The sequence below is a fragment of the Haliotis rubra genome, unplaced genomic scaffold, assembly GCF_003918875.1.
Source record: "Haliotis rubra isolate DU_JTF1 unplaced genomic scaffold, ASM391887v1 Scf156, whole genome shotgun sequence".
NCBI classification, from domain to species: Eukaryota; Metazoa; Mollusca; class Gastropoda; order Lepetellida; family Haliotidae; genus Haliotis; species Haliotis rubra.
In genome coordinates this window covers 195564-209056 of record NW_025765514.1, presented here as the reverse complement: position 1 = coordinate 209056, position 13493 = coordinate 195564, and the positions used below count along the sequence as shown (strand labels likewise).

Here is a 13493-nt window from a genome sequence, read left to right as displayed (position 1 = left end):
GTTTATACAGTAGATTGGGCTTGGTGGATGAGTGCATCATTAGCGGATGGAATGAAGTATCCTTGGTCTCGGTTGATGGTGGGCTTTTGGCGTTTGATGTGGATGGCTTCGGTGAGCTTGCGTTTAGTGAAGTCTGTTTGTTTGTTAGAGAGAATGGTGATGTCAGACCACTCATCGAAACGTCGCACTCACGAATAAAAAGAAGTTGTTATCCACAAAGTTTGTTCTATATTGTACTTCCCAACTTCTAAAATGCCACTCAAAGAAGTTACTTGTTGGTCCCTGCCTGGCGCTCGGCATTAATGGATACAACAAGGACTGGTCGGCTCGGAGTCAGTATAATGTGTCTGAGTGGGGTATTCATGCTTCACTGCGGCATGGTATCTCAGTGGGCTAGCACTATAAAACCAGCTTCAGTCTGGGCTAGAACAAGCAGCCGCACATACACATACACACGCATGCACGTCGTCATATGAGCGAAATATTCTCAAGCACGACGTTAAACCCAATTTCACCCCACCTCATCTCATACACAAGTACGAGAAATATGCCACTATTAATAGCTGAAGAGAGAGAAAGAGCCATGGTGCAGATGTTGTCGACATACAATGCTGTTGTCAACCCCCTCGGATGCCATCGTATCACGGTTATAAGACTTATTCAGGGCTTCAGACAGACTGGGGTCCCAGTAGACAGAGCAAGAAGTGGACGTCCACGCACCACAACGCCAGCTGAAGACAGGTACCTCTGTCATTAAGGAAGGAGGGTAACGTTTCTTTGGGCGTTTAGTGTATGTGAAACCACTGAAGAAATCTAATGATATGAAACAGACTAAGAAACAGTCACATACACCGCCGCCTCCTCTCCCATAAGGAGCGAGAGGTAAAAGGTTTTGCGAGTATTTGTGGGGACAAACTCTATACAGAAACATTGACTAAGAGAGACGAATATGAAGATCAAGGTCGAAGTGAGAGATGAATTGAGAGGAAATTTGCTGTCATAGATCGACTGACACTAGCCAAGCTATGTGAACTACTTCGGATATGGACCAGTTTTCAAGCCTATTCTGGAGAAGGTGAGAGTTATGGATCCCGCTACAGATCCCAATGAACTATCCACTAAAATCATCATGTGGATGAAACCTATTATGGAAGATATTCTCACTCATGTAGATCTGTCGAAGATCTGAAGATCTCGAGCGTGAAAAGTCAGATGAGGATGTTTCAGACGGTGAGCAATCATCTGTTAATGTGCATTGTTATGAGATGCAGTCAGATTCTATCGGAATATGAATTTGTTTCTTTTGACATAAAATGGATCTTGACAGTTAATATGTTTGTCTGTTTTTCATGTGTTATGATCGAGATGTCATAATTCGACATGAGTCAAATTCTAGAATGAGCCCTTGCGGTTATATGAAACATGTGAACTGGTACAAGTCCAAGGTTGATGCTGTCTCACCAAACCATAGTTTTAAGATGCCTTCCATATTCAACAACAACAAACATACAAACAACTCGTTTAATACATTTATTCAAGTATAAATCATTCAATAAATCGAGTACAAGTATTCTACACATATTTCCAACAACATATTGTATACAATAATACTGTGCCAGAACATCAGGCCAACACACACAAGATGTAGGTCAGCTCAGCTGCATTACACAATGTTTCTGCACACATGAACATTCGAAAGATATGTATACACACAAGAACAACGTTAGCAAAATTTAAGCCCTAAACATAAAAAAGTTGCTTAACAAACTATCGATCTATGTAAACATAACACCTCATTACAGAAACGATCATGAAGTCTTTCCACTTCAGGTGATGGGTGAAACCCCCAAACCTCAGAACCATAGACAAGAATTGGCAAAATTTTGACATCAAACATATGACATAACATATGAACTGGTACGTTATGAAAGTTATTGACTTTAGGCTTTAAGCACTGGATGACCTTAGTAGCTTGAGGGCTAAAGTGTTCTGAGCAATATACCACAAGTCAGAACTTGAGAAATGTACTCCCAGGTATGTATAAGTAGGTACAATATTTATTATTCGACCACTGAAAAAGAATTTTTCGTAAAGCTTAAGTCTGCCTTTCTTTCTAAACACAATAACTATTATCTAAGTTAACCAGCAGCTGCCATTTATCACAATAACTTGATAACATATCTAATCTCTTTTGGAGACCTTTAACTGCACTGTCCATTATTACTATATCATCTGCGAACAGAAGCATAAACAATGGCAGCATACCAATATTGATAGACCATTGATTATGCTGCCCTAGATGCTCAACTATGTCGTTGATGAAAAATGAAAAAGGGGAAGGGAGACAACTGGCAACCCTGACGAACTCCAAAGTAGCAATCAAAGAAGCGGGTACAACCATTCCCAACAAAATAACAGAAGATTTTATATTTTCATACTTGGAGAGGAACATAGAATCAGAATATCACTTGTTTCTTATAAGTTATTTATATAAATGTCCATTATGAGTCAAAGGCGGATTTTAAATCTATGAAGGCACAGTAAAGTCTACCTTTATGCAAAGACAAGTATTTATTTATTACAGTGTCTATGATAATATATATTGTTTAAAAACCTTTTCTGACCCAACCTGCTCTGGAGCTAAAGTACTTTCTTGAGTGGCCCAGTTTGCTAGCCTATTGTAAATAATCTTAGAAAATATCTTCCCCGACACGACACTTCATGATCAACAAGTGTAATTGATTTGTAATTACTGGACCATTAGGATCACCTTATATATATATATATATATATATATATATGAATATTGCCAAAACGTAAAATGGAAAACTCACATTGACAAAATGTACATGTATAATGTCTCAATTTTCACAATTTCTTTCGTGTATGGTATGGCAGGGCAGGCACCTTATATATCACAAGAAAGAACGACACCAGTCGTATAGACCTTCGAAGCAGGCCCGCGCAAGCCCGCGCTGGCCCGAGTGCATGTTACATATGCCCATCAGCCAGTTTATGAAGCTCTCCTCATTTTGGTCCAACAGGTACTGGCCCAGAACTTGTGTCGCCTGGAAAAACAATAAGCAATAAATTGTTGGAGGTGAGAGGTGAGTGAGTGAGTGAGTTAATATTTATCGTCACATCGGCAATATTTCAGCCATATCGTGACGAGAACAGGTTATAATTATATTTAAGATCAATAAGGTTAGAAATTAAAAACCTGTTGACGAAGAACAGTAAAACTACTAATGTATCACAGATATCAATTTAAAACTAGTAATTAAATCTAAAATATTGGACATATAAATGACAATACAATATAAAACAGGCTATAGATTGCAAACGACTGAAGGTAGATCACCATACTAGGGACCATGGGGACTTACAGTACATTTGCTTCCCGCATGGACCCTAGCTGGATTTACACCATCCCTTCAGCCGTTAGCAACGTAGACAAATCTAGCCATACATTTTAAAACACACATATTCTACGATTAAAAATAGTGGAGAGTTTTAATTTACTTTGAATGTTTGTGGACTTGCGTATCCTCTCAGGAGGACAATAATTTTACAGTACTTTAACCCCCTTTGAGGATACAGCCACTAACAATCTGAGTTACTAAATTAAACTTCCAATCATAAAATATTTATCTATTTACAAATCATTTAACAAATCTAATTCTTTTAAAAATGCAATAATTAAATGAGAACTTATATTATGAAAAAGATCCCTCATAATTCGTGATTTTAAATAGTTATCCCTTGTGATGGAATATTCAACACAGTCAAGCAAGACATGCTTGACCGTGATTCTTTCATCACAAGGAATGCGAAACGGAGGATCCTCACCTTTCAATAGGTATTCATGAGTATATCTTGTGTGGCCAATACGACATCGTCGCATGATGACCTCTTCATCTCTGGACTGACAACCCAGTAGGTACAACCAATATAGGGTTTTATTGCATGTAATCTATTGATACCTACTTGGGTGTCCCACTTCTTTTGCATCAGATCACGGATGTAAGTTCTAATGCTAGTTTTGTAATCAGAGTATGGAAGAAGAAGGTGGTGTCACAGATTTGTTGAGTGCTGCCTTGGCAGCAAGATCGGCCATTGTGTTCCCAGAAATGCCAACGTGGCTGGGCAACCAACAGAAGGTGATGTTGCATTGGCCAGTAGCAAGATCTTTATATAATTCGATTATTTCAATTAAAAGTGGATGTTTACAAGATAGATTTTTTTATAGCCTGAAGGCAAGAAAGAGAGTAAGAAAAGATTATATAATGTTTATGTTTAGGATGTCTTTGAATATATTTAAGAGCCGTTAATATGGCATTTGCTTCTGCTGTAAAAATAGAGCTGATATCTGGTATTCTAGAAGATATTGTTCTGGATCCAATGACCGCGTCACCGTCCTTGGACCCATCTGTAAATAAGGATTTGTATCTATTATATTTAATTGTTAATTGGTTATATTCTTGTGTATATTGTAATTCATTAGTTTCTTATTTCTTAAACTTTGTCAGAGTTAGGTCAACTTCAGGCCTCACCAGTTTCCAAGGAGGAGAAGAAAGAAGACGGGAAGGAGATATATTTTGCAGCTCAATGCCGGCAGCAGAAATGAATGGTTTTGATTCTGTGTCCAAGAGGCGGAACAAGAGAAAAAGTTTTTGTTGTACAGATCCTCATAAAGAGGATTGAAAACTCAGTTAAATGCAGGATTAGACTCGTAAGAATAGAGTTTTGTTATATACTGTAATGATAGTTTTATACGACGTTGGTTAAGGGATGGCTCATCTGCCTCAACATAGAGACTGTCAACAGGAGTTCTAAAGAACCCAAGACAAAGTCTTAGGCCTTGGTGGTGAACAGAATCAAGTAGTTTTAGGTTGCTGTTGCAGGTTCCACCATATACCACCATCTATTTACTCAATATATCTTTCCTTAAAATTAGTTAATAATAACATTACTGGATTAATTTATTATGTAATTTATTATTGCTTAATTACTTTACCCTCCGTGTATCGTTAGTGTACACATAGTACAGGGATGTAAAGAATGTCTTTATTTAACGGCTCTAGTGTTTAACAGGAGTGAAAAAAATTGTTGAAAATGTGATAACCCATTGTAGTTACTGGAGTGACACTGGCTAAATAGAAATGTAATGATTTTATTTTTATAACTCTTTTTCAGATATGCTCAATTCATTTTTTGGCTGGCCATCCAAGCAAACAAAATCCTGATCCAGTCTTAAATTTGGGATATCAAAGAAAGGTTAGTGTACTTTTAGTTTAATGTAATGTACAATATAGTCCTACTAGTGATGTATTAAACGTAAAGTTATTTTGACAATTATGTTATTAACTATTTATTACTGTTCATTGATGTAAATGTATAATAGCCTGTTATACTTTAACTTTCCTCTCCAGGTGACACAAGGGAGAAGGACCATTTTCCGACACCCTCTCTCTGATGTTTCTCGGACCCCAAGGAGCAATCAACTGACTGAGGAGTGCCATGCTGAAGCTGAACTGACAGATCAACCTGTATCTCAAGCTGAAGAGAAGGAAAAAGGAGAATGATGACTCCAGACCAAGTGATTGTGACTGTTGTAAACAGAAGTCTTGTTTTTTGTCTTCACAGACCTATGATAAAAGTTCCAAACAGAACTGTAGGAGTACAGGTTCATTTTAACAAGTCAGTAGATCACCATTATGCAACCCAGCACTACACGACCAAAACAAAGACTGTCTCTGTTCAGGTTAATTTTCCTGCCTTTTCTGCAGACAGTATTAAGACTAACACTGATTCTGTGTTTTACAGTGGACTTACTCTACAGGTGTTTCTGTCAATAATAACTTATCTTACATCTGTACTGCGGTCAAACATTAAGATGCCACTCTCAGATCAAACACTACTCACACTTATGAGACTTAGGCTTGGAATTCAGTTTCATGATCCCGGGAGAAGATTTTCAATTTCCACGCAATTAGCAAGTAAAATTTTTGGAATTTGTATCTCAATTTTAGCCAGAAAGCTAAACGATTGCATTGTTTGGCTCCCAAGAGATGTTATGAGATCTGCAATGCCAATGTCCTTCAAGACTACCTATCCACACACTACCTGCATTATTGACTGTACAGAAATGTTCTTGCAACGTCCATTTTCATTGAAGGTTAGAGCTCAAACCTACAGTGCATATAAAAGTCACAATACTGCCAAAATTCTTGTTGCGATTGCTCCCAATGGGTATATTATGTATGTTTCAAGATGCTATGGGGGTCGTGCAAGTGATGTGTATATCACCAAGAACTCGGGTTTTCTAAACTACTTGTTACCTGGTGATGAGGTAATGGCAGATAGAGGCTTTACAATAAGCAATGAACTTTTATGCTAGAAGAGTGAAACTGAACATTCCTGCTTTTATGAAGGGTCGTAAACAACTGAGTGCTACAGAGTGTATAGAAACACGAAGAATTGCATCTGTAAGAATACATGTAGAAATAGCAATTGCCAGATTGAAGTCTTACAGAATATTGAATCAGGTTCTACTTCTAAATTCTGTTCAAAAGTTGGATAAGATAGTCAAAGTGTGTGCAGTCCTGTGTAACCTCAGACCAGAACTCATCAAGGACAAAGACTGAGTAGTCATGTATGTTTCAGACATCTAGTAGGCTGCTTAAGCTTATGAGATGTATGTGATTTTGCAATGTGATATTTCACCAACAAGAATGATAAATTATAAATACATATTCTCATTGAATTGATGTTTAAATCATTAAACTGAATGTTCACCTCACCTTGATTTTTGTTATCATTGCTGTTTTATGTTTAAATACCAACCTATAGATATTCAATGAAATCAAACTTGTAAATCACCTTAACTCCTTAGACTGCCATATGCATGGCACCATATATACAGTGATAGAAACTACCAGTGGCAGATGGCCACCACTTTTGTCTTTGGGCCACTGATATTTTGGAGAAAACAATAGCAGTTAGTGATGACCAAAAGTGTTGGGTTTTTTTACAGATACATCACCACTTGGGCCACTAGGAAAATCTCACAAGTTTCTGTAACTGTATATATGGTCCCATGATATGTGTGACAACAATACTCCTGCTTCAGGGGGTTAAACATTTCATCTTAAGTGTGAGTAATTACATGAGATATTAATACTGATCATGTTCATTAAAAACAAAAACACATATTCATTTCTTACTGGTACATTGTATTTTATTATTCAACCTAAATATGTTAAACATTTCTTTTAAGTTACTAGCGTGTGAAATAGTATTTGACTTGAACTGTTGTTTTCTTCATAAAATATCAGCAATTCATAATACACAACTTTGATTTTATTACAATTCATTTGAGTGTCAGTGAGTGAAGGAAATGCACACATTTACAGGTTATATACAAATTCTTTTCAAACATCAACAGTAAGTCAATAACATAGTAGATACATCACATCAATTAGATAGATAGCAATTAATTGACTCAGCTCTAACAAAACAACAAACTTCGCATAGCTGTGTCATTTATGTGTTGATGCTGTTACAGTGTTATTTACTCTACACATGCTACTGTGACACACAGAACTGCTTGTATTCCTCACTCAACACGAACCGACCTGCCTTGAAGTCATCAACCAATCGGACCAGCATATGTTTAAAATAAAACGCTCTTAATCTAGACAGTGTATTGTCAACAAAGCTGGAATCATATGCAACATCAAGCAGGACTCTGTCATGTTCTTCTGGCCTCCACATAAGAAATGTGCACTGATGTTTTCCTGTACAGAACATACACATTTGCACCTGAGTGAAATATCCATTTCTCCCTTTTGAGTAAAGAACTAGTTCACTCTCAATGTTTCGAACATCACCTTTTCCTGAGTCAATCATTGCATGCACAGATGTTGTGGGACATTTTATTTCTAATATTGCAGAATCTTCAATGATTCCATCAGGACTAGCAGACAGAAATGGTTCATGTGTTGATATAACAGCTCCTGTACACATTACTTTCTTCCCAGAAATATCCTGATAATGAGCTCTTGCTATGGGTTCATGGGTCACTCCATAAGCAGTGTTGTCATTACCCTTAAATCTCTCATACAGGTGATTGTTCAGGAATTTCTCAGGGTCGCCTCTACTTGTTTTAGGTACACTGTTGGCCTTTGATGCTGGTATTCTTACTCGCCTGCTGTCTTTCCATAGCGGACTTGATGATGCACCCTGGTTTAATGTTAAATTACTTAATTCTTCTCTTTTGTACTCTGGAAGATTAACATACTTGTCATAAAATTCCTGGCAAACAGAACATTCCAATTTTGTGACAGTCTTGCTATAATCAATATCATGAGATCCATGTCTGGATTCATCATTTAACGTTTCCTTGCAGATAGGATTTACATTTTCAGTGGCTGAAAATGTTTTATGGAGAAGTGTACGCTTCAGTTTCCAAAGAGAACAAAGTGGAGAATTATTTACATGCTCAGTAAAGTCTTCTGTGGTAACAAACTGCTTAAATCTGTAGGGCTTGCTTTTCGATGATGTAGACGTTTCTGCAGCTTGATTGGGATCATCAGATCTTTTTGGATGCTTGAAATTCATGGCCTTTAATTCACTGAGTAATTTATTGCTGTCAGTCCCTCGTCCCCATGTACAAGGTAAATCAGTACAAGATTTACCAGCATATCCATGTAACCAGGCTAGATGTACAGCATACATAATGGCTGCAACATGACTACATGACCTTCCATGACCAGCTGGGCAAGTGCAACATGCAGTTAATACAGTACCATCTTTCCTTGCAGCAATCCATGCATTGTAAGGAACTGTAGAGGCTCCTGGCTGAGAAGGTGACACACAGGCTTTAAGATAATGAACTTCATTTTCCACAATGCTTTGAATATCACCTAACCATCCATTCTGCACATAATTATATGCATATGTTGCTCGAAAAGCTTTCATTTCCGTGGAATCAAATGAGTGGGACTTAATGAGGTAGTCAATAATATCTTCATATCCTATCTGAGGCCAGTTTCCAGTATTATTGGTAACCCTCTTGGCACTGCCTTCAGGTAGTGACTCTGTAACAGAAAGAACAATAATAACCATACCCACTCATCACATTTGACCTAGCCTCATTACAGATTGAGATAACTATCTGACCTAATTATATTTAACCAGCTGTTACTTCTAGTTACAAGAGAACGTCTTAATTTGTGTGAGATAAATAAGAAATATACTAGTACTTTTTATAACACAAATATGTAGATAAAAAAGTAGAAGGTATTTTTCACAAATTATTTGGTCAAGATATAGTCAAAACGTAGTCATTTGTGAGCATTTAGTAAGAGATTACCGTGTGTAAATCTTGAAATAATTTTTATATAGCTAAATAATAAATTTTGACGATGGTTCTTGACATATCAAATCAAAATATAAACAAGACAACATTAGGGGAATATGTTTGGAAATATTTAAATGCCCTATACATATTTGAAAATACAGGCAAGTTCAAATTCTGAACACAGGCCTTATAAGATACAGGCGACCTATAGTTTACATACAGTTTCACGTTAAATTCAAACTTCGTTTAAAGGCCTTCAGTTTTCGTGCACAATACAATAGCCGAGTTACAACAAAATGCACATGATATTGACATTACTTGGTCATTTCTTTAAACTTAAGTACTTTAAATATATCTTACCTGCAATGTTTGTTTTAGACATGACATCAGAAATCCCTAAAACGAGATGTAATTGGACCAGTAAGTAGACGTTGTTTTTCGCCGCGTAAGCGTTGACTGGGCACCGTCTAGACTTGTTGCAACGTCATAGATTGCCGCGGCGTTACAAATAGCACAGACCAGTTCATCGTTGCAGCCGCTTAATGGCTGCCACAAAATGGCTGCGCCCATGAAATAAGCCATGGAAAAGTCTATACGATGGAGCCATAGTCAAGTTTAGATCGCACCAATGATCTTTATAAGTGAAGGAGGGTAGTTTGATCCCCTACCCACTTTGAATTGGAAACAACCTTTAACAAATCCATGGCCTTCGGGCATTTAGCTTCAAGGGATTTAATATGTGATAGGAATGTCAAATGGGAATCGAAAATATGACCCAAGAATTTGGCTTCCTTGACAACTTTGATGGCGGTGCCATTTAAAAATAGTTCAGGGTCCTTATGCGGTTTGTATTTACGGCAGAAATGTATACAATTAGTTTTGGATTTGGAAAATTTGAAGCCGTTTTCAAGACATCATTTATTTATTTTGTTTAAACATAACTGCAGTTGTCTTTCAGTAGTATGCATGTTTACCACGACAAGAGATATTAAAATTATCCACAAATAATGATCCATCAATTGAATCATTTAAAACCTTTGAGAAACTATTGATCTTGATACTAAACAGTGTGACAGACAAAATACTGTCTTGAGGGACACCCTGATTCCGATGTAATGATCAAACAGGGTTGAACCAACTCGGACTTGAAATTGCCTGTCATTTAAAAACTGTGATATAAAAAGAGGCCTCTCAAACAAAAATCATGTAAATCCTTCAAAATGTCATGCTTCCAGGTCGTATCATAAGCTTTCTCAAGATCAAAGATACAGCATGTTGTTTATTTACTATAGCATTTTTAACAAAGGATTCTAAACGAACCAAATGATCAATGGTACTACGAATTTTCCTGAAACCACATTGAATATTGGTTATAAGGTTATTGGTTTCAAAATACCAAGTTAATCTATTATTCACCATACGTTCCATAGTTTTACAGACACAGCTAGTTAGAGATATCGGTCTGTAATTGGACGGATCTGTATGATCCCTGCCAGGTTTTGGTATTGGGACTACAATGGCATTACGTCATGAAGGAGGAAATTCTCCAGACGTCCATATTTAATCAAATATATCTAAAAGTGTCATCAGACATGGTCCAGGTAAGTGTTTCAGTAGCTGGTAATGTATTTTATCTTCACACGCTGCAGTGTCATGAGCTTGGTCAAGAGCAGTATGTAGCTTATGTAATGAAAATACTTCATTATAATCTTCACCGTTATTCGATTCGAAATTAATTTTTGTCTTTTCCTGTGTTCCTGATATCTTTGAACTGACTGACTGACTGAGTTTGGTTTTACGCCGCTGTTAGCAATATTCCAGCAACATCACGGCGGGGGACACCAGAAATGGGCTTCCCAGCGTTGCAAACTCCCGCCTGCCCGACCGTCCGGGACGGTCTGTCTTGCGACCGGACGGTCAGTTTTAAAAAGTTGCACGCCCGATGGTCTGGCTGTTGAATCAGCGTGTATGTATTTACGCATCCATTTTTATCACACTAAGCTACCAAATGTACATGTAATGGATTGCGCGATTGGCTGCTATTTTAAGCATTGGACAATCAGAAACGGGCTTTCCCGACCCCACCCACATGTAACAATGTTTCAAGGAAATCATTAAATAAATTGAATAAACTAATGAATAAAATCAACAATAGCATTCATAAAAGTTGTCAAACGTACATATAAAACTACTATTTCAATCTTTTTGTGCGATCATGCAATACGAATCAAATCACTGACAAGTGACATCTGGGCTTTCGCCGCCACAATCTTCACGCTTGGACACGATGTTTAATGCGAAAATATATGCATGAAGCATTTTTGTCACAGGTCATAACCTAGCACGATACGTCAAATAAGTTCCATAATTTACGTATACATAGCGGTTTCGTGCTTAATATGTTCCGAATAGCATTATTTTACCCAAAACTTTCGTCTAAATATAAGAGTTTTCGTTTACGAGGAGAGTATCCATTGCCGTAATATGAGTGGCTGCCTCATGTCACGTGTCTGATTTTGACCAATCACGACTCTTATAGCTGAGTGTGGCGAAAAAGCGTCATTAGAAACCAATCTTTATCCAATAAAATCGCTTCTTACAACTGTGAAAATACTCTCAGCAAGGGTATAGAGATATTGTTGATGTTCAGAGCTTTCGAACGATACCCGCCATCAAACGATTCGCCTCGCATGTTATTCATACGAAGCTTCGAAAACGGAGGTATTTTCCGTTGTTGTGTCATGTTACCGAGCGGAAAGCCACTGATATCGGGAAATAGGCGACCATACATATTATTTAAGAAATCTTTATAATATAAAGATTTCTTAAATAATATGTATGGTCGCCTATAAAGATTTCTTAAATAATATGTATGGTCGCCTATTTCCCGATATCAGTGGCTTTTAATAATTTTCTGATTACGTAAAAATGAAAATATAAAAGAAAAAGGCACGGGGATGTTATGACATGTCACAAATGGAAAAAAATCGCCATAGTTTTTGCTTCTTTTGTGATATTTCTGGACATTATAAATGCTTGCATTTTCATTAAAAACTCAATTTATTTAAGTTGTAGTTGTATTATTTGAAAAATGTTAGAAAAATAAATTTCATATTTATCAACAGTGGGATTAGATCTTTTAATTTTGCTGTATATCTAGAATCCAAGTTGCAACATTAAATGTCATTAACAATTTAGTTATATGATGGCATTGGGATTTAAAAAAATGTCAAAAAGAGCTTTAGGTCAATGGCCTATCGCCAGACACCCACTCAGGACATTTGTCCTACTGATTTTATAGGCTTCAAAATCACTGTTAATCCTGAAAATTCTGGACTGGTAACTTTCCAGCCGGTCTGGTAACTTTTGAGAGTTACCAGACCAGTTGTCTGGCCGAAATTTTGGGGAGTTTACAACACTGGCTTCACACATTGTACCCATGTGCTTTTCGGCGTGACGAATTTAACCACTAGTACCGCCCTGATATCTTTGAAACTCAGGGACGTAATTTGGTTTCGCCAATTTTAGATTTGTCAGTAATTAAATCATCACCATCTTTAAGATGGTGAACAGTCGTTTTAGATGACTTTGCGTGAATTAATTTTGGAGACACTCATCAAGCTATTTCCTGGACAGTTTGGTGGCGGAAGACGTCACAATCTGTAAAACCATGTTTGAACGTAGGATCATACACTCATCAGCTGAAAAAAGTTTTCAGGTCACAGTTCAGGTCACATTTTCGATTTACAAATAGTTTGATATAAAGACCAGTTAGCCTTCGAAAAGTTCCATCTTGTATACGATGGAGAATCAGATGGAGTTATCTCTGAAAGGATAGTTGGGAAGTGGTCACTTCCACAAAGGTCATTATGAAGTGACCAATCAAATTCATTCAGGAGGTTAGAATCTGCAAGAGACAAATCTAGAGAAGAATAAGTGCCAGTTGCAGGATGCAAATAGGTGCTTGGATCATCATTACATATGCACAGGTCATTATTGGAAATGAAATCTTCAAGTATTTTGCCTTTAGTATTAGTGTTTGTACTGCCCAAGAGTAGGTTGTGACCGTTTAGGTCACCAATAATAACACATGGCTTCGGGAGTTGATCATAGAGTGATTGAAGATCAG

At 37.1% G+C, this 13493-nt stretch overlaps 1 long non-coding RNA gene across 1 annotated transcript in view; it reads right to left on the bottom strand.

The window, feature by feature from the left end:
- Positions 1 to 3002: 3002 nt before the first annotated feature.
- LOC124270923 overlaps positions 3003 to 13493 on the bottom strand; it is a 29768-nt gene continuing 19277 nt past the window's right edge. Inside the window, exon 3 of the long non-coding RNA XR_006896903.1 lies at positions 3003 to 3068. This is a non-coding gene — a long non-coding RNA (uncharacterized LOC124270923). The remainder of the gene's footprint in view (positions 3069 to 13493) is intronic.